This window comes from Mauremys reevesii, linkage group 4 (assembly GCF_016161935.1).
Source record: "Mauremys reevesii isolate NIE-2019 linkage group 4, ASM1616193v1, whole genome shotgun sequence".
In the NCBI taxonomy this organism is placed as follows: domain Eukaryota; kingdom Metazoa; phylum Chordata; order Testudines; family Geoemydidae; genus Mauremys; species Mauremys reevesii.
Genome location: NC_052626.1, coordinates 37,098,890 through 37,126,261, shown reverse-complemented (window position 1 = coordinate 37,126,261; position 27,372 = coordinate 37,098,890). Strand labels below are relative to the sequence as shown.

The 27,372-nt window shown below is 43.8% G+C and overlaps 1 long non-coding RNA gene across 1 annotated transcript; it reads right to left on the bottom strand.

Moving 5' to 3' along the window:
• Nucleotides 1–27,085, bottom strand: LOC120405257. The gene is made up of 3 exons (XR_005598457.1): nt 27,033–27,085; nt 632–795; nt 1–112 (listed from the first exon to the last, which is right to left on the bottom strand). It is a non-coding gene; the product is annotated as an uncharacterized LOC120405257 (long non-coding RNA).
• Nucleotides 27,086–27,372: the final 287 nt, after the last annotated feature.

Below are 27,372 nucleotides of genomic sequence, written 5' to 3'. Positions count from 1 at the left end.
GGGATAGCACTTACTGTTTAGTCTTGTCTGAATAAAAGCTGAAATGTGGCCTTCTGACTAGCAAGTGGTGGTGAAGGCTGGAGGAACCAGGCTGGGTCTCAGGACTCCTTCCCTGTAAGAGAGAAAAGCTCTTTGGCAGCCTCCTTCCTCGTGGAGGTTCCTGAGCTGAGGAAGGGGTTGGGGAGGCATCACAGCCTCACTTTCACCTTTAAGGGCTCTCAGGCTCAGCGTCACTGGTCTCCACAATTTTTTTTCTAAGTCAGGCTTCTTTTGAAAGGCCTTGGCAGCAAAAAATTGTGAACTGGTGACAGGTGACTTTTGGGCTACAGATTACTTTCTTGGAGTGAAATTTGGGCAATTTTATAGAGCCCACTGCTCCCCAGTCCCTGTCTCTTTGCTGCCACCTAGCGGCCTTTCGACTGAGCAGCCACCTAGACCCATGCACAGATGGACAAAGTCTGCCATTTCTGGCCAGCAGAAGCCACACAGCACCTGTGCTTTTGGAACAGAGCCCTGCTGGCCGTGGCAAAGCCGGGCTTCCTATTCGCCCTGGGAAGTATCCAATCGGGGGGGGGGGGGGGGAGGGGGAGGGAGGATGCAATCTGTGGGAAGATGGGGGTGGGGTACAAACCTGGAATTGTTTGTATTTGAATTGTTGCTTGGTGATCTTGGGGGTACTTTTCACTTTCAGTCAGCAAAAACTTGGAACTTTGAAACTGGCAGCGCTGCTGTTTCTGCTGGTTCTGGCCATGTGCAGAGCCAGCTGGAGCTGGACTCACTGATGCTGTGTCCCCACTGGGTCAAATTAATATTTAATTAACTAACTATTGTTATTACAATTCATTACTTTAGAACCGGTTAAATCACTACTCTGGTAGACTGTACAGAGTGGTATGTTTGTTTCTGTGGGGCAAATGATGGCTGAAATGAACATTTACACAAAAGCAACATATGGTACTTTGACAGCTCCCCCTTCTATTTTTGTTTTATAGATTTGCATTTCTTTACATTTTTTTCTTGTATAATTCAGTGTAACAAAATATTTGTCACGAACACAGAAAACACCTCCTTTGTACTGCCCAAGTGGGGGGAACTATGGATTCATTTTAAACCAGATTATAGTGCAGTGGAGTTTTGCCAGTCAATCTACATGCAAACTAGAAAACTATTTGTTATTTATGCAGTGCCCTGCACTCTGATTGGGTATTTTAATTTGCATAACAAATATACTGTTATTTCCCAATAACTGTACACTGATTGGCCAAGCACCATTATTAACCCAAGTGTCTGTGTGGCCACTGACTTAATAACTTTTCACCCCTGCACTCACAATTAACACAATAACCTTGTTTTATCTCCCACTCCCTGGCAATCTCAGATATTCAATTCAACATAATTTAAAATGAAATTATTCTTGGGGACAGCATGTGGCCTCATCTGGAAAACTGTGTGCAGTACTGGTCATCGCATCTTTAAAAAGTTATTGCAGAATTACAGGGGTCCAGAGAAGGCATTGAGACTAACTGGGGGCATGGAACAACTCTTATGTGAAGAGAGATTGAAGATTGGGATTGTTTACTTTAGAAAGAAGGCAAACAAAGAGGGGACACAATAAACATATATAAAATAATGAATGGTTCAGAGAAAGCAGATCAGGAACTTCTGTTCTTCCTGTCTCATAGCAGTCAATGAAATTGAAGGTGGCAAATAAACCAATGAAAAGAAATACTTTTTCACCCAATGTGTAATTAGACTGTGGAACTCACTGACACAGTATATTTGTTCCAAGTCTTGTCTCCTAACCCTGGGAAGAGTGGAGCATGTTCTCAGAGGGATACAAGCCATTTAGGCAGCCTGAAAACCTTGCCCTTTGTAATAAAAATGTTAATTCCATGGCACTGTAGCACATAAATGAGAACTCAGAAGGCAACTAAAGGAGATTCTGACTGTTCAGATACAAGAAAACCCCAGCCTCAGTCATTTCAGGAGTCATCTTTTTACTATACAAAGAAAAGATTACAGTCCTATAAAAGGTGGCTCGTTGCACCCTAGCAAGCCTTTCTCCCCATGTCAATAACAATATTTCTCTTCCTCCTCCACACAGCAGTGGAATAGATAGTACATTCTCAGCCCATTTCTTTTTTACTATTATAAAATTTGTGAATGAATTTGATGCTCCTGAAAAAGAGTGGGCTAATAGCACTCGGAGAGCCTCAGGCTTAGTGCAGGCAGGTATGGTATGATTCTTGCTTTCTCAACACAGAGCTTTCCCAGTGCATCTTACTCCTGACCATTATCCTGTCTGTCAAGGTTAGTATAGTGTAACATCACTGTGGTATCTGGGTGCCTTCTGTTCTCACATCCTCCATAAAGCTCTCAGCAGTACACCTCATTCCTGACCAGTTGAACATTGCTCTGCAGTTTCAGTTCTGGATCACCCCTGAGCTATGTCTGTGGCCTCTGGGTCAGATCATCAGATTCTGTAAATGGAAGTAGCTTCAACTCAGCTGTGCCAGTTTACTCCAGCTGATGACCTGGCACTCTGTTGCTGAGCTACAACTATTTCAAAATAAAACCCTCACATACTTCTGCTGCTGCACCCCAATCCTGGTGTGCAACATGCTCTGATATCCCAGCCCAGGTCCTCTTTCTCTTGACTGGAGTCTGCAAATCATGCCAGATTGTGCATTGATTTTGTGACTTGCACTTGGAAGAGACCTGCCAGATGCATTTCCCTTGTGATTTATGGTTAAATCGTGATTTGAACCTTGAGATCTCTTCATTACATGGTGTTTGTTTCCACAATGAAATTGGCTTCATGGGAGATTAGTTTAATAGGCCTGGATTTCAAATGAGCGTTCAGATCTTATTTGAATACCTTGTAAACTGGGCTTTAGCACAGCTAATGACAACACCAGATCAGCCTTGCAGCTGCATTATAATATTGAGACTGGATTCTCTATCAGATCTTGCAATGGGTGTTGAAGGATGACTTATTACATTAACTTCCTGGGATTTCGCATGTCAACATAGTTTCCGCTAATCGTTCGAAATGGAAAGCTGTACTGTCTGTAATGTGGTGACTCAGCAATGAAGGCAGGCATGGCTCTTTAACTACGATTTCAAATCAATGCTTAGATGAGTCTTTCTTTCTCAAATGCTTCATTTGAGAAAATAGCACATAGCAGAAGTCTGCTCCCACAGCCTGAGTCTGGGAACTGCTTAATCCTGATGGTTTCCAATTTGTTAGACAATAAACAGAAGGCTTAAGAAGGAAAGGCTGATTGGACAAGACTTGTTTATCCAACTCCTCAGCCTGGACTGGCAGAGCACTTCATCACATTTACACAGGCGGTGCCTTCCCTATCTCAGGTCTGTTTGGAACTTGCATCCTCGTTCTCTGCATTCCATACATAGGACCCAGCTCCATAGTGGGCCATCACTCAGGGGCCTTAAAGAGCTGTTAGAGCAGGTCCTGTCTACTCTGTTGACAGCTAGAATTGTATTGCCCTCTAGATGGTGGGGGCCTGATCGCCACTGCCTTGCTCTTTGTATAGTCATTTACACCTGCACAAACTAAGTGTAAAGTGCTACCAGATTAGAACGTTAGGGCCCAATTCTCCATTTTACTGCACCCTTGCACAGTCAGTTACACCAGTGCAAAATGAGTATAAATCTTATCCTTTCTGAGTTAGTAACATTTTATATGCCCTTTGCACTGGCGTAAGTGATTGTACCAGTGTCATGGAGTGTGGGGGAGTCCGGGCCCTGCAACCCCCACTTCCTGCAATTCACTGTGACTCTCAGCCAGCCAGTAAAACAGAAGGTTTATTAGACAACAGGAACACGGTCCCAAGCAGGACTTGTAGGTACAACCAGGACCCCTCAGCCAGGTCCCTCTGTGGGGCAAGGATCTTAGACCCCAGAGCTGGGGTTCCCGGCCTCTTCCCAGCCAGCCCAAACTGAAACTACCAACCTCTCCAGCAGGCTCTCTTCCTTTGTCCAGCTTCCCGGGCAAAGGTGTTGACTCCCCCCACCCCCCTTCCTGGCTCAGGTTACAGGCTCGGATCCTGTCCCTCACAAAGTCATCCCCTGCTCTACTATCCTCCATGCAGACAGTCCCTACTGCATCACAACAAGGTATCAGTGAATCAGGCCCTTGGTGGTTACACTCCCTTTGCACAGTTGTAAATGATGGTCGGCACAAGGTAGGAGACAGTAGAGAATCAGGTCTTGGATATCTGGTTATATAAACTTTCTGTCCCTTTGTGCAATAAAGAGGCTGATGGACTGTCTTGAAAGGACCTTCCTATGAATGGGAGAAGCCAATAGAAACTACTTCTGTCCTGCTGTAGAAGAATCAGACCTGAGAACACTACATAGCCATATTAGAGAAACCATGCTAATAAGAACAGAAGAAGGTGGTATCTTATTTATACATGAAATAACCTTTCAAAATGTTTCTCTCTCTTTCTGTTTTATCTTATTTTGGAAAACAACAGCAACAACATTTATCTAAAACAAATGCCCCACCATACCTGCAATGAGATTTCACTCGCTATTGATCATTCAAAGTATTAAAGAAAAACATTGCATTACCAGATCTTTTCTTTTCTCTCCCCATCTGAATGATTCAGGCCATCAAAAGATTTATGCAAAAGGCCTGTTTATTCATCTTGTGTACAATAGTGCTAAAGCCTGACATTTCTGTATAAGCAAATACTCTTGTTTTTCTACTTTTAGTGGATAATGAGCAAACTGCCATGTGTGGATCTGAAATGAGAAAAGATAACCTGACTAGACTTGAAATTCATCAAAAAACCCATATGTTATGACACTTAACTCATGTCATGGTGTCCATTTAAAAACAAAAGAATACAGGTAGCACAATATTCAGGCAATCAGGATCATGGCCTCCCTCAGCAATAAGAGAAACTTTGCATAAGACCCCACCATATCATTCTTTAAAGAGTTAAAATTGATGTTTTTTTAAGAAGCAGATTTTCTTGCCTGTGTTGCTGTTAATAGTCAAGGTGATTAATGTTGAAAGAATCTTAAAAATCTCATTTACTTTCCCCTATTGCTGTTTGTTTACCTTTTTTTGCACTTAACTCTGGACAATAAAAAGAGACTAATCAGTTTCAGGTTTTCCCAATGTTGCAATATTTGGGTTGCAAATAATGAAAAGGAATGGTTAATCCAGAGAAAACTTTTTTTTTTTTAGTTTCATTAAATGATTTATAATAATATTAAGTTTGGACTAGCTCTCCATCTATCCATCCTCATTACCTATCTGTCTATGGTACCACACATTTCTTTTCTGTCTCCCTGTCCAATGTGCATGTGAAGCTGCTGAGGATGACAAAATTTGGGCTGCAATGCCAACAACATGCTGATGACACTCAGCTTTAGGTTTCCTAATTGGTTCCAGATAGGCAGTTTGCTCTATTTCCCAGTATCTGTTTTCCAGTGGGGCCTGAGTGAGAGCTGGCTGCCGACGGCTGAATCCAGGAGAGATGGCAGTGATGTTGATAGAGGAAAATATTCAGAGGAGTTGGCATGAGTAAGACCTGCCTTCCTCATTATAGAAGATTTGTCTGTGTCTTTTTTGGTAAGGAAGAGACTTTAAGACTTTTTGGATCCTTGGTTGCTTTTAGATGGGGGGGTTGAGAGAGAAGGCTTTGTAACAACCTGAATGGAACTTGGAGGGAGGAGCACAAGTTGCAGGAGGGAAGTGTTTGGAGGAGGCACTGGAAAGTTAATCTGGGTGCACATGGCTTTCATGATAGCTGCAGTTGCAGCATATAGATATAGACCTCTTAATAAAGAGCCAGTTTCATTTTAGAAATACAGAGTTCTTTCATGTTATATGCACACAGCATATAAAACAGCCTTTGCTCTCAGATACAGAAATGATAAGATTAGTCCTGTAAAAGGATGCTGTATGTCTCTGTTTTGGGCCCTGCTGTCTCAGATACTACAAAGGCATAGATGCTTTCTGTACAAATTGTGTATCAAATCTATATGGTATTTGGGTTTGATTGCAGAGGGAGCTGTAGCTTGGTTGCTTTCAGGAACACACACAAGAAAATCACCAGCAAATGAGACACAAGGTGGGTGAGGTAATATCTTTTACTGGACTAACTTCTGTTGATGGAAGGGACAATCTTTCAAGTTACACAGGTCTGGGCCAGGCCAGGAAATGAGACAGTGTTGCTTAGCAAACAGCCAGGTTGCTTCTCCCGTCATAGAACATCAGTCCTAGAATGCCATGCAATCTCTAGTTGTAGTTACTAAACCAGGCTAACACAGAACATTCACTGAAATATATTTTATTTACATGGAGTAAATATATATTCACATTTAACTTTGCATATTCTGAAGCCTACAATTGCAATCAATTGCTAATGTGTATGTGCCACTGCTGAATTCTGCTGGCTGGAATAATTAGAACGGATCAAGTGTGTCATAGGCGCTATAAGGCTAATAGTTAAGGAAGATTCTCTTTTAGCTTAAGCAGCAAATTCCTGAGCTTTTGAAGAGGGGACATCTGAATCCTGCCATCACTGCCATGAGATGGCCATTGGTATGAGGCGGAATAGTAATGACCATCATGTTCCTCTTCTTGTCTGGGGATTTCCAGAAAACTGTAGTGTTAAAGCACGGGTTGGCAACCTTTCAGAAGTGGTGTGCCGCGTCTTCATTTATTCACTCTAATTTAAGGTTTTGTATGCCAGTAATACATTTGAACGTTTTTAAAAGGTCTCCTTCAATGCCTATAATATATAACTAAACTATTATATGTAAAGTAAATAAGGTTTTTAAAATGTTTAAGAAGCTTCATTTAAAATTAAATTAAAATGCAGAGCCCCCTGGACCGGTGGCCAGGACCTGGGCAGTGTGAGTGCCACTGAAAATCAGCTCGCGCGTCGCCTTTGGCATCCGTGCCATAAGTTGCCTACCCCTGTGTTAAAGTGTTCTTGACGCCTCCAGCAAAAATGGCTAGTTCTTCAAAGGGCTGTTGATCTCTGTCCCTCTCTGTATTTGTAGTCTCTGAGAAGGAAAGATATTGTCCAAATACAGAGGGAATATTGGGTTTATGACAGACTGTGGGAGAACATAGTGCAACCCCTCCCCCAGCCTCAAACCAGAGCTCCTCTTGTCTATAAGCAGGTACACATAATCTCCTGAAAATAAATACATCTTTCCTGAAGAAGGAAAAGGGATGGAGAGGGCTGCAGACTGGAGTCTGAAACCCAATGAGAAAGCTGACTCATTTGATCGCTAGATAACCACCTGTACTCTGTGTGGACTGTACATTACACTTCCACTGGGACACAACAGGCAGTTGTATGGAGCCAGTGTTAATTTCAGAGTGATGTGTTTTGCTCCCCTCCCCGTTTGCTTGCAAATAAAAGCTAGCACAATTGCTGTCCATTTTAATTGACTCTACAGATCAATAAACATCTTGGAAGGCAGCAACAGGTGAAGTTGTCTCATTGCCCTGCTGGCAGAACAGACAAATCATGGCAACGAGGGCTGAAATCCCTGCAGAGAAAGGACTCTTGGGCTTGACAGTAGTAGGGTCTGCAGACCATTTGACAGAATGTGCTGTCAGGCTCAGAGTTAGGGAGCTGTCCTTAATGCCTGCCTGGGATGGGAGATGTGTACTCTAGGGCCCATTGGTGGAACAGGGAGAGGACATGCATCCTTGCTCTGAAATGGACATGGCTCCTGTTATGGGAGGGAGAGAGGGAGGAACAGAGGGTGCCTACTGAGTGGCTTTTCTGAGGATTTTGGGGTGAACCAGAATATGTGGGAAAGGAACTCAGCTCAGATTAGCTGTCTGTCCCCCACCGGGAGTTCGGAGAGCTTCCATCCTATGTTGTTCCTTTGGGGATGGAAAGTGGGTTGAAGGGGCCAAGTGCTGGGCTTAGGGGTATTTATAATGCAGGGAGCCTGGCCTGGCACTTTCTCTTTAGTTCCTGCATCACATGGATGGGGTGAACCAGAGGAGACATATCCTGGGGGGCATGTGCTAGGTCTGGAGGGGAGCTGGTTCTCTTTCCGTCTTCCCTACTACAGCTTCTCCAACAACTTTCAGGCATTCCCAGTATTGTGTCTATTGCTGCTGATGCAATGGTGTCATGAGCCCAGCCTTAGAATGTTTGCGTGTAGTTATTTTGGCAGGTTGCCAAGGTTATCATGAGGGAAGGGAATGGGGATTGTTAACAGTTTGTAACTCAGCAAAAGCTGAATGGAATTTGATGGGACAAAGAAAAGGCACTTCCCTAGCTTGAGGGCTTTCTCCCTGCCAGATGCTAAAGGCTTGCTGCAAGCAATGGACGTGCAAGAGCTTCTCAAAGAAAAAGTTGCAAGAATTCTTTATAATGGAAAGTGTTAGGTAACCTAAGTAGAGGGGGTCATGACCAGCTTCCCATACAGTAGTCATATACAATCCACCCCTTCTTCTGCAGTTTTGGATGGGGGGCAGTCAGTTTATAAACAAATCAGTCCCACCTGGGGTGTCCAAACCCCAGACCGGAGAAGGGAAAACAGTGGTGCTGGGGAAACGTTGGTCCTCTTTCCTCAGGATGGAGAAGGTGAGTCCAAGCTCTGCTCCTTCCCACACACCATCACTTGGGCAGAGCTTTTAAACTTTTCATACTAATGGAAAGAGGGATTCTCCTCAGCTACTTGGGGACTGGGCACTCCAGGTGGGATGGGTGACCCTTTGGTACCATATAAACACCTAGTTTACAGTCTGATGAGGAAATACTTTTGTACCCTCTTAAATTAGGGGTGCCATTTTATACTTGTCCAAGTTTACACATTCAGCAGTAGAAACAAGATGTAGGAGAGGATACTGTACATGGCTCCAGGGATCATTAGTGGTATTAAAAGAAACCTCAGGGAGATAGCTGCAGGAGATCTCTGTTAGGGCTCCAGTTTCATTCCCTTTCTCCAGGGCTCTTGGGTCTGGAAGGGCTGTGGAATCAGTTGGTTTGGTTTCACAGATGGGGGAGGTGGATGTGGAGGCACTCATGAGATGCTGCTTCCCTCAGAGCGAGGTTCTCTACGTTCCGTCAGATGGTAATGGCTTTGGCTCACTATTAACTAGGGGTGGGCGTTGAACTAGAGGAAAAAAACTTGCTTTCCCTCACCATTGTCCTGAGCCACTCACTGTCCATTTTTAAAGCATGGTAGGAAATTATTTGCCCTCCTGCTATGTGTTTGTATAGCAGCGTTAATGAGCTGCAGTGATTCTCATTTTTGCTCCCTCTTTTCGGTAGTGCAATTGTTTTGCCCTTGATCTGCTGTCGAGGGGGACCAGTGATTAGCAGGCAGAGGAAGCGAAAGGCTAAAACCTCTCTCTTTAGGAAGGCTAGGAGGTCTATCCAGCCAACCATTAGAAGCTCATTACTACAGCAATAAAAGGATTGATCCCTTCATAAAGCTCCCTCAGAGCTTTAACAATTAACCCACGTGCAATTAAATGCTGGCAGCATAAAGAGCCCACCGATAAATCAAATTTTTTATTTCCGAAGGCAAGAGGGATATTAATACACCACAGCATATGGAATTAATATAAATTAGGCACTAATAAAACAAGTCACTTGGAGGAATGCTGCCATTGCAATATTTTGAATGACTAACACTGCAGACTTGCAGTCAATTCATTGCATCCAGGCAGGGAGCAGGTCCTCATCGCATCACGTAATTTAACTCACAGGGGACTGACTTCAGAGAGGGAACAAATTTGATTGGCAGAAAAAAGAAGCCATAGCTAGAGGTGGTATAGCTAGAACAGGGGATTGAGAACCATTTCTTATAATTTATTATTTGTAGTGCAGGAGAGCCTCAGAGCCCCAGTTATGGACCAGGAGTCCTAACTTTGTAGACCTGGGTTCTGAGGCTTGCAGCTGCAGAATCCTGCTCGTTGTATAGCCACACCCTTTATCACTAGGCCAGACACCAGGATGTGGAGTTCATTACAAACAGTGCACGTACACGCCGGATAGACCAGTCCATTTAGGATAATTGATACTTACAGTTATTGAGTGAGGAAGGACTCACAAGTCAGTGTTCCAGCCAGAGAGGCTTTCTCCAGACCTACCCCAACTGCCACAAAAAAGTTGTTTAAATGCAGCCTTTTCTTACTCATTCCTAGTACTCAGCCACTAACATTAAACTCTTCTAATTCATTTATTTATTTCCCCCTTTTGAATCTCACAACGGTCACGGAAATAAATGTGTGCAGTTATTTCACTGTGTAATAATTTGCTTCCCCTCATTTCCCTTATAATAAGCCCCATAGAAATCCAATTGCTATTGTAGATTCCCTTAAATTACTCAGTACCAAGAAGCTACAGTAGAGATGGCCAAAAAATATTTTGTTTTCTTGGGTCAAAAAATTATTTTGTTTTCTTGGATGCTTTTGTTTTTTAATTCTTCTTCAGGAAATTGTGAAAAAAATTATTTTAATTTGATTTGTGCAGAAATTTCCATTTAAATTTGAATAGAAACTTTAGTTTAGATTAGATTTGAATAAAAATAGTGTTTGGTTTCCATTTTTAAAAACAAAACAAAAAAAAATACAATTCCGAACAAAATGAAAAATGTTGTTTTGAAATTCCTCATCAGACTATTTAAGCCAGACCTAGAATTTGTAATGAAAAAAACAAACAAACTGTTTTTGGCAAACCCCAGTAGGAAAATTTTTCAGTCACAAAAATTTCAACCAACTTTGATGAACAGTGCTGTGGCTATAGCGGAATACCTATGTGAACATCATTATGTTTTCTATACAACAAGAGCAAAATGCGCTTTCAGTGTGAATGACTTATTTCAGATTCAGAGGGGAGGAAAAAAGACAAACAAGAAGGGACAAAATTAAATGTAAGCCATTCCCTGACACTAGCCTGTGGAGGAATTGAAAAGAGAGGTGGCATTAGGCCACCAGGGAATCTCCCTTTCACCGGAAGGATTCATAAGAGACCAATTCCACGGGAGGGCCCCTGAGCACTGACACTATGTACAGGGATCATGATAGGGCTTGAATGGTGATCAAGAGGGTAAGAGACAGTACTACCATTGAGCTGTAAAACGGCTAAACATTCAAATACACCATAATGCACTGGATATAACAAGGCATACGTTTAACAGCAAATTCTGTATTACAAACCACTGCACATGCACAAGGGGGCTGAGTTACGGTTGCTGTGGGAGTCATAACTATGAATTGCCTCACTCTTGTGCATTTACATTCCTTTCATACATGGCATACATTTGGGGGCAACAGCCAGTTCATAAACTGAACAAAATCGTTCTGTAAGCCGAACGTCGCGGTGAGAGAGAGGTGTGATAGCAATGGGCATCCAGGGAAATCATAGAGCCTTTGGAAGGAGAGACAGGGAATGAATCCCTTCTTGAAAAATGTGCTGAGTACAAGTGTCTGGATCATGCCAGTCTCATGGACCTTTACGATTCATTTTATCTTCCAGGAGGCTACACAGAACTGTTGTTTTTATTAGTAATAGAGCAGGATTTTAAAAAATAACTTTTCATTTTCCTTGTAGCTTGTGTCATCAGAAGCATGTGAACCAATTCAACACCATCCCTGCCTTTGCACCTCTCATAGGCCCCACTCCTGCAAACACTTGTTCACACAGTAACTTTTCTCACTTTAGTAGTCCCTGCTGAGGGCCATTCCCTCCAGAGGCTCCCTCAAAAATATTGTGCCTCAAACAGTAATAAAAATGACATTCCCTAGGTGGAATGCCCTTCTTTTCTCCTTCCAAAACAGTGAATCAGTTCCTTGTTCTTTCTCTCATCCCTAGCTCCACCCGTTCAAGACTCTTTTCCTACCCCATTCCTTACAATTTATCAAATCCATCAATGCTTCCATCCACACCCCTCCCCACATGCCCTGCTTCCCATCATTGCAGGGAATCATCTTTAAAAATGGCTCCCCTCTAGGCAGTTGCTCCTCACAACAGTAGCAGGGTGGCGGACAGGTTTTTTTATGCCTCTCATTGTGGCATTGGTGACTGGGTTAGGAAGAGGCAGGTCACCAGGCTCCTTCCCTGTAGCAGCGCTTCAAGGAGACCAGATGTCCCGATTTTATAGGGAGAGTCCCAATTTTGGGGTCTTTTTCTTGTATAGGCTCCTATTACTCCCCACCACCTGTCCTGATTTTTCACATTTGCTGTCTGGTCACCCTAAGGTCTTGGCTGGGCAGGGAGGCAGTGGTGGGCACAAGTAGCTGGCAGGGGTAATGAGTGTGGACTACATACTACATATAGATGGGAAGTTCCCATTTCACCAACTGCCCCCACAGCAATGGCAGATACACTCACAGCACAGAAAGTGCTTGAATCACCAGTGGCCTCCTTAGTCCCAGGCTCAAACAGGGCTCAACATTATACTAAGCAGAGCCAGCCTTAGTGTTTCTGGGTGGGCCTGAGAAACAATTGAAAATCAAAGTGTCACTCAGCCAAAACCACTAAGGTTTGGGCCCTGTTCTGGGGACAAAATCTGTGAAGCCAAGAATTCCTATGGTTCTACACAAAGGTATAAATGAGCCCAGACTTGCTCCAAACCCAAGCCCCTCCAGGCCCATTCTGAAACTTGGACCCTGGGCTTAGTCTCAAATTGGAACCCTGGCCAGAGTTTTGTTAGAAGGATCGTGAATTGAACCTAGCCTGCATTTCACATTGTAACAAAACCACATTTTGTTACAATTATGTTACACAGCTCCAGTTATACCACCCCTGCCCTATCTATCAGCCAATCAGAATGTGCCTATTGTACCTCAGTTTATGACCTCCTTCTTTATTGCCTGTCATTGCTGGCATTATGACTCATCCTTTATTCTGACTGGAGCACCAACATTTTGAGAGCACCAACAGTCAGGGAGGCCCTTGCTGGCCTGGCAAGACATGTGCCTGGCCTGTGCTTTTCCTCCCAGCTGGAACTGTGGTTCCATCAGTATGCTAATTCAAGACAGCTGAGAGCAGAAATCCCTACCTGCAGCTTCTTTTAACTCAAACATTTTTAATCAGTTTCCTAATTGGGACCTCAGGGACCCCATTATGCTTTAATAATACATTTGACAAAACCTACCTCTTTTTCTTTTAAAGTCCTTAATTATGGGATGCATTGCAAATGAGTTTGATCATGCCAAGATCTATTCCTTCTGGGATTTTTTGTGCCTTTTAAGGTTGGCACGTAGTAATACATTGGAATCAGATATAAAATGTCTCTCCATATGGACAGTTTATTTAAGGCTATGACATTGCACAGAATCAAGCTGTACTTGCTGATAGCTTTGCTTTGTTCTACATGCCCCACATTAAGTTACAGCCTCATCTCTGCTCCATGAGTGACCCCAGTGATGCACCTGTGGTTCCCAGAAATTTAGGAGGAATGTGAGATACTGTACAGAAACCTAAGAGTTGTAAACATTGGCACAGACCAAGGGTCCACATTACTCTGTTTCTTACACTGGGTACTCAGTTGTGCAAACACTGTATTGTGACCTCAGCTGCTGATCAGCTTATGCCCTGAAGTATGGCTGCAATTTAGTATTCTCACTAGTGTCACTGCAGAATCAAAGGAAAATGAAAAAAGTTTCAGAGCGCGCGCATACGCACACACTGTCTGATATATCCCGCCCTGTAGGAGGCAGCACACCCACTTTGTACAAGCCAAGAACCTTTCTTGTTGTACACTCAGTGATACATGGTGAACATGGTGCAGGACAGGGGGGCTTTTCTCAAGGCACTGAGACTCAAATAGTGAGTTACATAAATTGTGAGCTTTACTGCTCATGTGCATGGCTCCAGGACTTTCATGGCTTGTCCTAGTGCCTACCCACCACATTAGAAATCATATGGTACAGTTGCCAGGTAACTCTGAAGAGCATGCATCTGGTATAGTGGCACAGTGAAGGGTAAGATTACTCTCTAGCAGGACATCCATTGTATGCATCTATTTTCTGTGTAAATTGGAGCTGCACAACTGGATGTTGCCTCATTAAATAGCTGCACTCTACCCTCAGAGTGGAATAAGGGAGAGAGAACTTCTAGGAAGGAGCCGAGTGCCAGAAGCCTGCAGAGGAATAGTTTTCCCTCAGGCTTACTGCTTTAAATCTGTGAGCATGTATTTCTTGGCAACTCCAGGAGGTTAGTGGTCACCCTATAATGTCTGAATCACAGGGTGGGAAATAAATATTGAGTGGGATGGTGGAACCTGACATAGCTCCGGGAAAAACAAGTTGCCAAGAAACACTGGGAATTTGCTTTCTGACTTTATGGGTGGCCCAGGTTTTGTTCCTGCAGAACAGATCTAGATGATGAAGAGCTTCAACTTTGTTGAAATTCCTTCACACTAGGACTAGGATAGACGATGGTCTGGCAAGTGATTCTCTCCCCTAGTTGTATGGAAAGAGTGATCCATTTGGTATGTAGGGGCAGAGGTGGGGGAAGAAAAAAGCCTGGATACATTGCGCTGTGGGGTTATCCCTTGAGCTTGTATGCAAGAGGGTTTAAAAGAAAGATCAATAGGAAAATGCTATGAAAACAAACTATGACAGTTCAGATGAGGGTAAGGCTACACAGTGTCCTACCACTGAAGGGAGAGGGGTATTGCTGGGGGCAAGATAAGAAAAGTAGAAGACAGGAAAGACTGAAGTCCAAAACTGCAAGAAATAGATGCAGTGGGATACATCCAGCTGATATTTAAAAGTTATTCCTGCTCAACCCTCAAGAAACTGGCTCTGCCTCCTCCAGTATCTCTGGTATCCCCCGTGATGGGAGGAGGGGACATTCTTCTTGATCACAAATTTTTCACTCAGTTTAACTTTGTTTCTACAAGCAAGACCATTCCATAGTTGTTGTTGTTGTTGTTAATTATTATTGAACATTTATATCGTGGTAGCCCTTAGTGGGCAATAAGGTCAGGCCTTGTGCTAGGTGCTGTTAAAACATATACCTTGTCTAATCTGGTTATCCCTCCCAGTAAAGAGATGAGACATGGCAGACATACAGTTCTTTGGCAGAAGGAAAGAGAACAAGGGAATAAGCATATCCTATCTTTGCAAGGTTGGCTACTATCTGGGCAAGACATCACATACCAGCTCAAACCTCCTACACTAGAGAGAGCAGGAACTCCTCTCCTCACAGTCCCAGGTCACTTAGTATTGTCCAGCACTGCTGGCTCCCACTGTTGCTTTCAGCAAACAGGCACAGAGAGTACTTTCCTGACACCACTTGTCTAGCCATCAGCTAAAGCAGGAGACATGGCTCGGCAGGAAAAGCAGCAGATGTCAAACTGCATGACACATCTGCTGAGAAAGAAAAAAGCAAGTGTCTCCGTGTGAATAGCTGCATAATATATAAAAGGCCTTCTTTCTAGAAACTGTTAAACATTCTGGGCCAAGTCTCTCTCTGGTATAACTTCCCTGGCTGTAATGAGCTTACACTGGAAATAAATTGGCCCTCTTTGTTTAGACAATAAAGACTTCACAGATAACCTGTTCATTTGTTTCACAGCTTGGAAAAGTGGCTCTAACCTATTTTTTTTTTTTTTTTTTTTTAGAAATTAAACATTAGGTCGGTTATAAATTTTAATGTTCTGTCTAATTTATCTGTTTAAATGCACTCAGATCATCTGTTAGGCCCATTACCTGCTGCAATTTCCCTATTCACTTTGTGAGAATCAGTAACCTCACTATCCCTTAACTTGAGGTGAAATAGGTTTTTCATGGTAATTTTTAGCATTAACTCCATTTATTGGTTTTTTCCCCTTAAAGTGCAGTAATAATCAGAAAAGTGACTGTTAAAGCGGCACCTTCATATTCAACTTATCTGCTCCTTTTGTTGCTCCAAGTCATAGCTGCTGATTAAAATCTAGTTTTTACTCCTCTTAGCCCTGCAGAACCAATACAGTGACAGGAGAGGGAGATGGATTATTTTCGGCATCATGCAACATCAACTGAATTGTCAGATTAATTCCAGTTGCCAAATGTTCATTGATAATGTCAAAGTGACAGACAGACCCTTGCTGGATTTTCAGACCCTCAGATGAGTATGAGGTACTAGCAGTTGGGAAAAATCACCTTTTTGGCTTGTAAATTTGTTCTGCAATCAATGAGAAAGTATAAACACCTAACCCTGCAATGTCATTTTTATAGTTACTTTTCTGATTGTTACCATACTTAAAATGAGAGGACATAAATATGGGCCTCATCCTGCAAAGGGCTAAGTACCCTCAGTTCCCATAAATACATCTCACAGGATCAGGCCCCATCAATACACTGATAAGAAACAAAGTCTATGTTATAAATAGCACCAATTTACAGAGATCAAAATGAGTAAAGTACACAATAAGAGCTGGGCAGGTACTGCAGTTATTTGGAAGCCAGAGATGTAGTGTGTTGGGTACAAGGATGAAGCCCATATGCCTTGAACTCTCTCTTTTTCAGTATGCCCAGCATAATTGTATCATTTGCCTTTAATACTCTTATATAAATTTAGTTGTTATATTTTATAGCAATTAACTAAAATATGTCCAGAGCTTCTGTTTAAAGTTGCAATTTTCAAACCGGATATAGCACATGTATGTACACAGTAATATAATGCATTGTAAAAAATTAAAATGTGGGAAATTGAAAACTGATACAAGGAAATATTTTTTCATATAATGTGTGATTAAACTGTGGAACTCACCACCCCAGGAAGTTGTTGAGGCCAAAAACTTAAGATTCACAAAGAGACTAGATTATGAATACCCACAGTTATAATTAACGACAACAAAAAATTTGGAAGGGATATTTAATCTTGTGCTTCTGGGTTTAAGCCAATCTCTAATTATTAGAGATCAGGATGAGATCTATGTGTGTGTGTATGTGTGTGTGTGTGTGGGGGGGGGCAGATTGCTCCATATCTGCCTCCGCCTCCTTCAGGGTTCTTACATTTTTCATTGAATCGTATGGCATATTGGGTTAGATGGTCCTTGGGTCTGATCCACTATAGCAATCCCTAGGCAACTTGGAAAGTCAGCTGTTTTTATGCTATGGACAGCTATATCTATCTAGGTTTTTATATTGCATTCATCTGATACCTTTTTGTGGACTATATTCTAAGTCAGTGTTTCCCAAACTTGGGACGCTGCTTGTGTAGGGAAAGCCCCTGGCAGGCCAGGCCGGTTTGTTTACCTGCCCTGTCCGCAGGTCCAGCCAATTGCAGCTCCCACTGGCCGTGGTTCCTGCTCCAGGCCAATGGGAGCTGCTGGAAGCAGCATGGGCCAAGGAATATACTGAACCCCAGACCAGACAGAACCCCAGACTGGCAGCACAGGTGGCAGATGGAACCCCAGACTGGCAGTGGATGAGCCGCTCAGCCCGCTCCCAGTCTGGGGTTCTGTTGGTGAGGGGCCCTGTAAATGTAAAATTTATTACTGGCACGCGAAACCTTAAATTACTGAAGACTTGGCACGCCACTTCTCAAAGGTTGCCGACCGCTGATTTAAAATAACAAAGAGGCTCCTAATGAAGCCTATTTAGCTCTTTCTTTGAACAGTGGGGGTGCAGGACAGATTAAATCAGTCCAGGCAGGGCCATTGAGGGAGGATCCACACCTCCTGCTTAGGACACCTGACCCAACCCCTCTTACTTTCACAGGAATCTGGCATTTGAGCCCCTGGCTTAACAGAGTCCTTTCAGTTGAGGGTGATCCCCTCATTTGGGACAGGTCAAGCACAGCCCTGCTCCCTTCACCCACACAACATTGCCAACAGCACCCTACCATCCCAGCACCAAAGTGACTTGTAACCCAACAAAGCCAAAGTTGATTATTTTGAGCAGTCCTGCTCTATCTGCTGGATATCTAAGCAGAGTAGGTGTGTTTATATAAATCAGTTTGCTCTGGAAGTCTCTCCCCATCCCAGATAGCTGTCAGGGAAGAATTCAGCAGACCCTTCTTCCATAAGTCAACACGTATTTAGCACAGAACAGCTGTTGAAACACTTCATTTGAAGTAGAGATAAGCCTGAGCTGTGAAGTTTGGATATTGATCCAGATTCTGAAATCTTCCTTTCAAGGTTCAGAGGAGGAAGGGTCAAGGATACAAAGTTTTGTTTTGGCTCATTATTGAGACACTGGCCAGCTGAGAAATTTGGATCCAGATCCAGACACAGGTGTAGGATCCAGAGTTGGGGAGGGCAGGGAGGGAGGGGGCTGAGGTCCTGGAATTCAGATCAGGCTCATCTTTCATTTAAAGTGAGACTGAAACAAGTTTACTTGTAAGTTCATGTTGAAAAAAAAGGACCAAACCTTGCAGGCTTCATTCAGTTTCCACCCAGGCAAATCTTGCATTGACTTAATCATAGAATCATAGAATCATAGAATCTCAGGGTTGGAAGGGACCTCAGGAGGTCATCTAGTCCAACCCCCTGCTCAAAGCAGGACCAAACCCAACTAAATCATCCCAGCCAGGGATTTGTCAAGCCTGACCTTAAAAACCTCTAAGGAAGGAGATTCCACTACCTCCCTAGGTAACCCATTCCAGTTCTTCACCACCCTACTAGTGAAAAAGTTTTTCCTAATATCCAACCTAAACCTCCCCCTCTGCAACTTGAGACCATTACTCCTTGTTCTGTCATCTTCTACCACTGAGAACAGTCTAGATCCATCCTCTTTGGAACCCCCTTTCAGGTAGTTGAAAGCAGCTATCAAATCCCCCCTCATTCTTCTCTTCTGCAGACTAAACAATCACAGTTCCCTCAGCCTCTCCTCATAAGTCATGTGCTCCAGCCCCCTAATCATTTTTGTTGCCCTCCGCTGGACTCTCTCCAATTTATCCACATCCTTCTTGTAGTGTGGGGCCCAAAACTGGACACAGTACTCCAAATGAGGCCTCACCAGTGCTGAGTAGAGGAATGATCACATCCCTTGATCTGCTGGAAATGCCCTACTTATACAACCCAAAATGCCATTAGCCTTCTTGGCAACAAGGGCACACTGTTGACTCATATTCAGCTTTTCGTCCACCATAACCCCTAGGTCCTTTTCTGCAGAACTGCTGCCCAGCCATTCGGTCCCTAGTCTGTAGCAGTGCATGGGATTCTTCCATCCTAAGTGAAGGACTCTGCACTTGTCCTTGTTGAACCTCATCATATTTCTTTTGGCCCAATCCTCTAATTTGTCTAGGTCCCTCTGTATCCTAGCCCTACCCTCCAGCGTATCAACCACTCCTCCCAGTTTAGTGTCATCTGCAAACTTGCTAAGGGTGCAGTCCACACCATCCTCCAGATCGTTAATGAAGATATTGAATAAAACCGGCCCCAGCACCGACCCTTGGGGCACTCCACTTGATACCGGCTGCCAACTAGACATGGAACCATTGATCACTACCCGTTGAGCCCGACCATCTAGCCAGTTTTCTATCCACCTTACCGTCCATTCATCCAGCCCATACTTCTTTAACTTGCTGGCAATGACTTGACTTCAATGGCTATTTTGTTTGTGAAAGGACTGCAGGATGTGACCCAAACACATCAGTACCTGGCTGTTTTCCCAGTAGATGTTAATTTGGGCTAGATTCTGATGTTCGTTACACCAGTGGAGTTACTCTGGACAATTGCTGGTGTAATTGCAATCAGGATTTGGTCCTTTACTTGTTCCTGAAGGGAGACTCCTCAATAATATGTTGTTGCTGACTTCTTTTTCTATGTTCAGCTTGCAGGTGAAGGGAAATTTTGGGGTCCATTTGTGGTCTCCTGTCCCTATGCACTGAGGGAGTATTTTCCTCCCCACACCACATTCAACCCCACCAGCAATTTTGTTCCATCTACTCTACAAATGCAAGAAACAGTATTGGCAACAGTTATTTGAACAGTTTCAACGTATCTCCAATATTGTAAAGTATTTTAAATATTTATACTGATTTGTCAGCAGTAAGTAGGTGACAAGTGGAGACAAAGTGTTATTTATGCAGAGATATCCCATTTCCACTTGTTTGACTGCATTTATGAAGGATGATACTTTGGAAAATAAAATACAGCATCCATCATTGTTTGCTTGAATACAAGAGGTGCCATTTACGGTCTTTCCATATTATTCTCTGCTGCGCTATGGCCTGGTCTACACCTAAAACTTACATTGACCTAGCCATGTTACAGCACAGGCAGTGATACAGCACAAGCTTCCTCCACTTCTGCCACACCAATGTGCCCTGATTTGGAGGGACCATGTTTAGGGGTAAGAAGGGATTTTATTTTCAATGACCCATCCAGCCGTTGGCTTCTACTGAGATTGCCAGGAAAGTTGCACATCAGTGCCAGTAGTGCTTTTTTCAGAGCAGTGGACACTAGCCTATAGGGAACAGGACTGAGACCGTCATACTGATGAGACCAATCACCAAACAGCCATCAGCTGGTAGCAGTCTTAGTCACTACTAAGGTTAAACATGGAGCACCCACACCTAGTATTACTGCTTGAAATTGTTCTTAAATTCACAAGACAGTTGGGAATTGCTTGCGTTTGTTTGTTATAGGTGTGACTCAACATTGCTAAATTCTGAGTTCAGATCCTGGTATTGTGCAATATTCGATGACACAGGGTCACAGAGGAAACAGGACACAAATGTCATGACATAATATCTCCTTATCTCATAGGAGAAATACTACTTCATTTTTTTAAACTTCTTAAACTTGCTTTTCCACTAGGTATGCTGTTGTAAGGGACCGGGGCGTAGGCAGTCTGGCCTAGCAGTCACAGCTGGGCTGAGGTCTGCCTACCAAGGATGGGAGTCACGGGGCAGCTGTTGGAGGAATTGCAAGGCCACGTCCCATAAACAAGAGTCAAAGTCAGGCTGGGGCCACAAAGCAGAGGTCAGAGGTAGTATGAGCTTAGAATTGGGAGGAGGAATCAGGGTCAGAGTCAGGCTGAAGTCAGAGATCGGGCGACAAGGCAAGATCTGACGTTGCAGTAGGCTGAGGTCTGTGTGATTGCCCAGACAACTTCCTGGGGCAACTCCTGGGGTTAAGTAGGGATACTTGGCCAGTCAGAGGGCCACAGGGTACTGTCACTCTGGGTCTCATGGATGGTAAGTCCTGCAGTGCCTACTCTCCACAGTACTCCCTGGCTGTGCTGCTGCATAGCCTCTTGGTGGCACTATAGGAATATCAGCTTTGCCAGGTTTTGCAGACCTGGGTTCTATTACCTAGGTCTTAACAACTGTCATAAGCCTGATCTACTCCATATTTACTTTGTGAATTTTGACTGGCTGTTGTGCATAGAGTTACAACACCTCACTGGTACAATAACTCCTCATTTAAAGTTGTCCCAGTTAATGTTTCATTGTTACGTTGCTGAACAATTAGGGAACATGCTTGTTTAAAGTTGTGCAATGTGCAATGCTCCCTTCTAAGGTCATTTGGCAGCCGCCCGCTTTGTCCACTGCTTGCAGGAAGAGCAGCCCCTTGCAGCTAGCTGGTGGGGGCTTGGAACCAGGGTGGACCATCAGCCCCCCATCAGTTCCCCATATCAGCTCCCTGCTCCCCTAAGTTCCCTGTGCAGCAGCTGCCCAGCAGGCTAGCAATTGCAGCTGTCCCTCCCCCCACTGCCATGTGCTGCTCCTGCCCTATGCCTTGGAGCTGCTCCCCGAGACTCCTGCTTGCTGTGCAGGGGGGGGAGAGGAGTAAGGGGGGGCGCTAATGTCAGGGTGTCCCCCTCCCCCCTGCTCCTGCACCCCACTTACCCCATCTTCCATAGAGCAGGGGGGACACACAATGGCTCAGGACAGAGGGAGTTTGCTGGCAGCAGCTGCTGTGGTCTCAGCACGCTGATCTAATTAACAAGGCAGTGTACTTAAAGGGGAAATGCGCATCTACAGGGTGTGTCTCTATCTGCAATGCTCTCTCCCCTCCCTCCATCCGTGCTACCTTGTAGAGTGTAAGAGTTAACCCTTGAGGGCTCAGCCAATTGCTAGTTCATCATTTAGCAGTAAGGCATTCCCTGGGAAATATTCCAGCCTCTGGGTACGTCTATAGGCGAGTAGTGTTCGATGTATCGGGGATCGATTTACCGTGTCTCGTCTGGATGTGATAAATCGATCTGCTAATCGACGCCCGTACTCCACCTCGGCAGGAGGAGTAAGCAGAGTCAACGGGGAAGCCGCAGCAGTCGACTCGCCGCCATGAGGACGGCCAGGTAAGTCGAACTAAGATACTTTGACTTCGCGTAGCTGAAGTTGCGTATCTTAGTTCAACCTCCCTGGCTAGTGTAGCCCAGACCTCTGATTCCTCCACCTCAACCAAGCTTCACAATCATCGTCACTGTGTACTAGTATTAAATTGTTTGTTTAAAACTTATACTGTGTGTGTGTGTATATATATATATAATATAGTCTTTTGTCTGGTGAAAAAAAATTCCCTGGAATTTAATCCCCTCATTTACATTAATTCTTATGGGGAAATTGGATTCTCTTAACATTGTTTCGCTTAAAGTCGCATTTTTCAGGAACATAATTACAACATTAAGTGAGGAGCAGGGCCGGCTTTAGGCTGATTCCCCTGAATCGGGCCCCGTGCCTAAGAGGGCCCTGAGCCCTAAGGACGAGTGCCTAACTTTTTAATTTTTACTCACCCGGCAGCGGTCCAAGTCTTCAGCGGCACTTTGGCGGCGGGTCCTTCACTCACTCCGGGTCTTCGGTGGCGAGTCCTTCAGTGCCACGGAAGACCCAGATCGAGTGAAGGACCTGCCACCAAAGACCTGGACCACCGCCGGGTATTTGAATCGGGCCCCGCACTTCCTAAAGTCAGCCCTGGTGAGGAGTTATTGTATTATAATCTGCTTGTACCAGGGCCTAGGAGGAGCAGATCACAGAGTCAGGAAGCAGTTTTATCACAGCCAACTGTGGCTGACTTAAACTAGAATGGGTTAAAAAAATGGGCACAGGGAATTTCATGAAATGTTTTTGAATTGCCTTCCACTTTTTAAAAAACACTGAAATTTAGAAAAAAAATTCAACTGGCTCTATAGCTGATCAAAAGCCAGGAGAAAAAAATGTGCAACAATTTAACTGAAAATGTTCCTGATTGTATTTTACATTTAAAAATTTCTGTCCAGCTCTAACATAATCTGTTTCTGAGACAATGCTCCAAAACCTATTAATGCTTTGGTCAGTTTGTAATGTACTGGTTTTGTGTATGAGTAATGTTGACCTCTATTAGCAGCCCACAGTGAAAGTAAATGATCAGCTACTGCTACTAGCCAAGTCCCTGATCCTACAAAGGCTTACATGTGTGCTTAACTTTACTACCCCTGAAATCAAGGCAGCCATTTGTGGTGTACATGCATCAGTGTTTGCAGGATCAGGACCTAACAGATTCCTCTTTTAGCTCAAGTAGTACAGGTATCTGGTTTTGGAGATAGAGGATTAGAGTTCTAGGCCCAGAATTCTAGTGTGTGAGAGAAATTTATATCATTCTTATAGAATCACAGAATGATAGAAAGGTAGGGCTCAAGAGGTCATCTAGTAGTTCATCCCCCCTGCACTGAGATATGACCAAGTAAACCTAGATGATCCCTGACTGGTGTTTGTCCCACCTGGTCTTAAAAATCTCTAATGATGGGGGTTCCACAACATCCCTTGGTAACTGTGATGGGGTTACCTTGCCTTTTTGGCTCCCTACAGGAGGCCCCATGATCCTACTCTACCCCATGCCAGGAAGCAATGATGTGGGGCAGTGAAGCTCCAAGCTTGCCTGAAGAGGTCTCTCTGGAACAGCCATCTTGGAAACTACAGAGACCTGGTTCTCCAGGGGCTGGAAGGGCTCAGATAAAACGAGCAGCTGGGGCTTAGCAGCGTGGTCCCTAGCATGAAGGAGAGGGGTGATCTGATCTTCTGGCTAGGGTGACCAGATAGCAAGTGTGAAAAATTGGGAAACTATGGGTGGGGGGTATAATTGCATATATAAGACAAAGCCCCTAATATTGGGTTGTCTGGTTACTCTACTTCTGGCCACAGGAGCCTGAGCACTAGCTTCTGGTGACATTTGCACAGCTGGGGTTTCAGGGAGAGAGAGATCTGAGAACTTTGGCTATTAGCTCAGGGTCAAGATAAAGGATCTGGTAGGAAGAGGCCTGGGGAAGTAACAGCACTTAATCAAAGTGAGTGGTATATGGCTGATGTTAATAGGGTCCGTGGGATGGAAGCTGGAGTTGTGGATGGGCCTGATTTCCCCCACTGGCCATGAGTAAAGTGGCATAACCCCTGAGAAGGATGGGGGGGGGGGAGCCTAACCTAAACCCCAAGAAAGGGACAGGACTTATTTGGAAGCCTAAGCAAATGGCTGAAGTTAAAGTGCCTAGAATGGTGCTGAAGACTTTGGTGAGGGCAGATAGATGTTTACTTGTTGGACTCTTTGCTACCCTGTGTGAGCTTGCTAGAGGACCAAGCCACAGAAGACTGGCAACGACAGAGCGTATAAAGGAGTGGAAAAGGACTGCAATACTGCACCCAGATGCACGGAGGTACTCAAGAGATGTTTCCCCCTACACTATCCTGTTCCAATTCTTAACTATCCTTATCGTTTGAAAGTGTTTCCTAATAGCTAATCTAAATCTCTCTTGCTGCAGATTAAACTGATTACTTCTTGTCCTATCTTCAGTGGACAATGAGAACAATCACTGTCCTCTTTATAACAGCCCTTAACATACAGAAAACTGTTACTGTGTCCTCCCTCAGTCTTCTTTTCTCAAGACTAACATACCCAGTGTTTTTAAACCTTTCTTCATAGGTTAGGTTTTCTAACCCTTTTATCATTTTCATTGGTCTTCTCTGGACTCCCTCCAATTTGTCCATATCCTTCCTAAAGTGTAGCACCCAAAACTAGACAGAATACTTCAGCTCAGGCCTTACCAGTGCCACATAGAGTAGAATAATAATCTCTTGTGTGTTACATATCATGCTCCTGTTAGTACATCCTAATATATTAGCCTTTTTTGCAGCTGTATCACACTGTTAGCTCATATTGAAATTGTGATCCACAATAATCCCCAGATTCTCTTCACCAGTACTACTGCCGAGCCATTTAGTCTCCATTTTGTATTTGTGCATTTCATATTTCCTTCTTAAGTTAAGTACTTTGGACTTGTCTTTAATGAATTTCATCTTGTTATTTCAGACTAATTCTCCAATTTATCAAGGTCCTTTTGAATTCTAACCCAGTCTTCCAAAGTGTTAGCAACCCCTCCCAGTTTGGTATTACACCTCTACCCTGATATAATGCTGTCCTCGGGAGCCAAAAAATCAAAAAATCATACCGTGTTATAGGTGAAACCACATTATATCAAACTTGCTTTGATCTGCAGGAACATGCAGCCCCGGCCCCACCCCCGGAGCGCTGCTTTACTGCATTATATCCGAATTCATGTTATATCCGGTCGCGTTATATCAGAGTAGAGGTGTATGTAAAAATTGATTAAGTATGCTCTCCTCTCCATTATCCAAGTCAATAATGAAAATATTGAATAATACTAGACCCAAGACAAATCCATGTGGAACCCCACTAGATACTTCCTCCCAGTTTGGCAGAAAACCATTTATAATTACTCTTTGGGTATGGTCTTTCACCCAGTTATGGACTCCCTGTATAGTAATTTAATCTAGACCACATTTCCCTAGGTTGGTTATGAAAATGTCATGTGGGACAAAAAGCTTTATGAAAATCAAGATATATCATGTCTAAGGCTAAGATTCTGTCATGGTTATTTTTAGAATTTTTATTTCATGGAAGCCTTGACCCGTCTGTGACTTTTGCTGCTGCAGTTCCATGGTTTCCCCCGCCACCGTGGTGGCAAGAAGCTGTGGGGTCCCCCCTCCGCCCATGGTGGCTGGGAGCTGGAGGGTGACCATATTTCCCAAAGAGAAAATGGGACACCCCCAGCTGCTCACCCGAGGTGTCCCCCCACCTCCCCGCATGAGGCTTTTGTCCGTTGCTGGAACCGCGAAGAGCACCCCATCAGGAGTCTGTTACCTGTTGCTGGAACCTTGCAGGGGGCTGCTAATGCCTGTCACTAGAACTCTGCCAGGACCCTGCTGGCTGCCAGCTCCAGAGTCCCACAGCCTCTGGGGCTGAAGCAGAGAATGTCACGACCTCCGTGACATAAACATTGCCTTAATCATGTCTACTCTTTCCGCCCCCTCTGCCCCCATCCACTAGGCCAGTAACCCTGTCAAAGAAGGAAATTAGTTTGGTTTGGTATGATTTGTTCTTGACAAACCCCTGTTGGTTATTACTTATCACCTTATTATCCTCTAGGTGCTTACAGATTGATTGTTGAATAGTTTGTTTCATTATCTTTCCAGGTATCAAAGTTAGTCTTTGTTCCCCTCTTTAAAGATTGGTGCAATGTTTGCCCTTCTCCAGTACTCCACAAATTCTCAAAGATAATCACTAATGGTACCAAGATTGCTTCAGCTAGTGCCTTAAGTACTCTTAAGGCACTATCTGAAGTATGTCTTATGTCTGTTGCCTGTAGCAGACTCATTACAGATTGGCTCTGGAGGAGTACTGATGTTGGCAGCACACCAATCTGTCATACTGGTGATACCACAAGGGAAGCTGGTTGGGTTCCCTCTGAGTTCATAATGAACCCAATGTCAGAGCATGATGTTCAAGGGATCTGTGCTATTTTAATTGCTATCTTAAGGGGACAAATTTGTGTTCTCTCTCAAGTGCAATGTACCACACACTGAACTGCAACCAAGTTAAAAAAAAATGTAAATAGTGGCTATTAAAGAGGCCTGGATTACTTCTCTAAACTGCAAACTTGTCAGTCAGACTTTTACAGTGCACTTTTCCTCATCTCCTTCCCACTCCCTCCTCCCACTCTCTCATGTGTTTGGCAGTGTAGAGGAACCTTTGACAATAAAATATAAGTAGCTTTTATAAATAGAAAACTTTAGTAGCAAGGCTGCCAATACCACTCAGAAGCTCTGGAATTGTATTAGAATATACTATACCTCTGAAAGGTGCTCAGTGGTAAACAGGTTATGTTTTCATGCTTTCTCCAGCACTCCTACAGCAGAGCAAAACAATCATTTAGAGCAAATGGCAAGTTTCAACGTTGAGTGAAGCAACAAACAGAGAGAAAAAGAGAGATTTTTTCTTTATTTTTGGTATCCACTGACATTTACATTGTCTAAAACTTTGAGCTCTTTGGACGAAAGGTGCAATCTTCATTGATTATATGGTGTACGTGAAGGGATGCTTATATTGCTTTACATTGTGTATAAAAGGAATACTTTTAGCCACCACTGAACATCAACCATCCCTGGAGAGAAACACAGCAGCCACTTAACA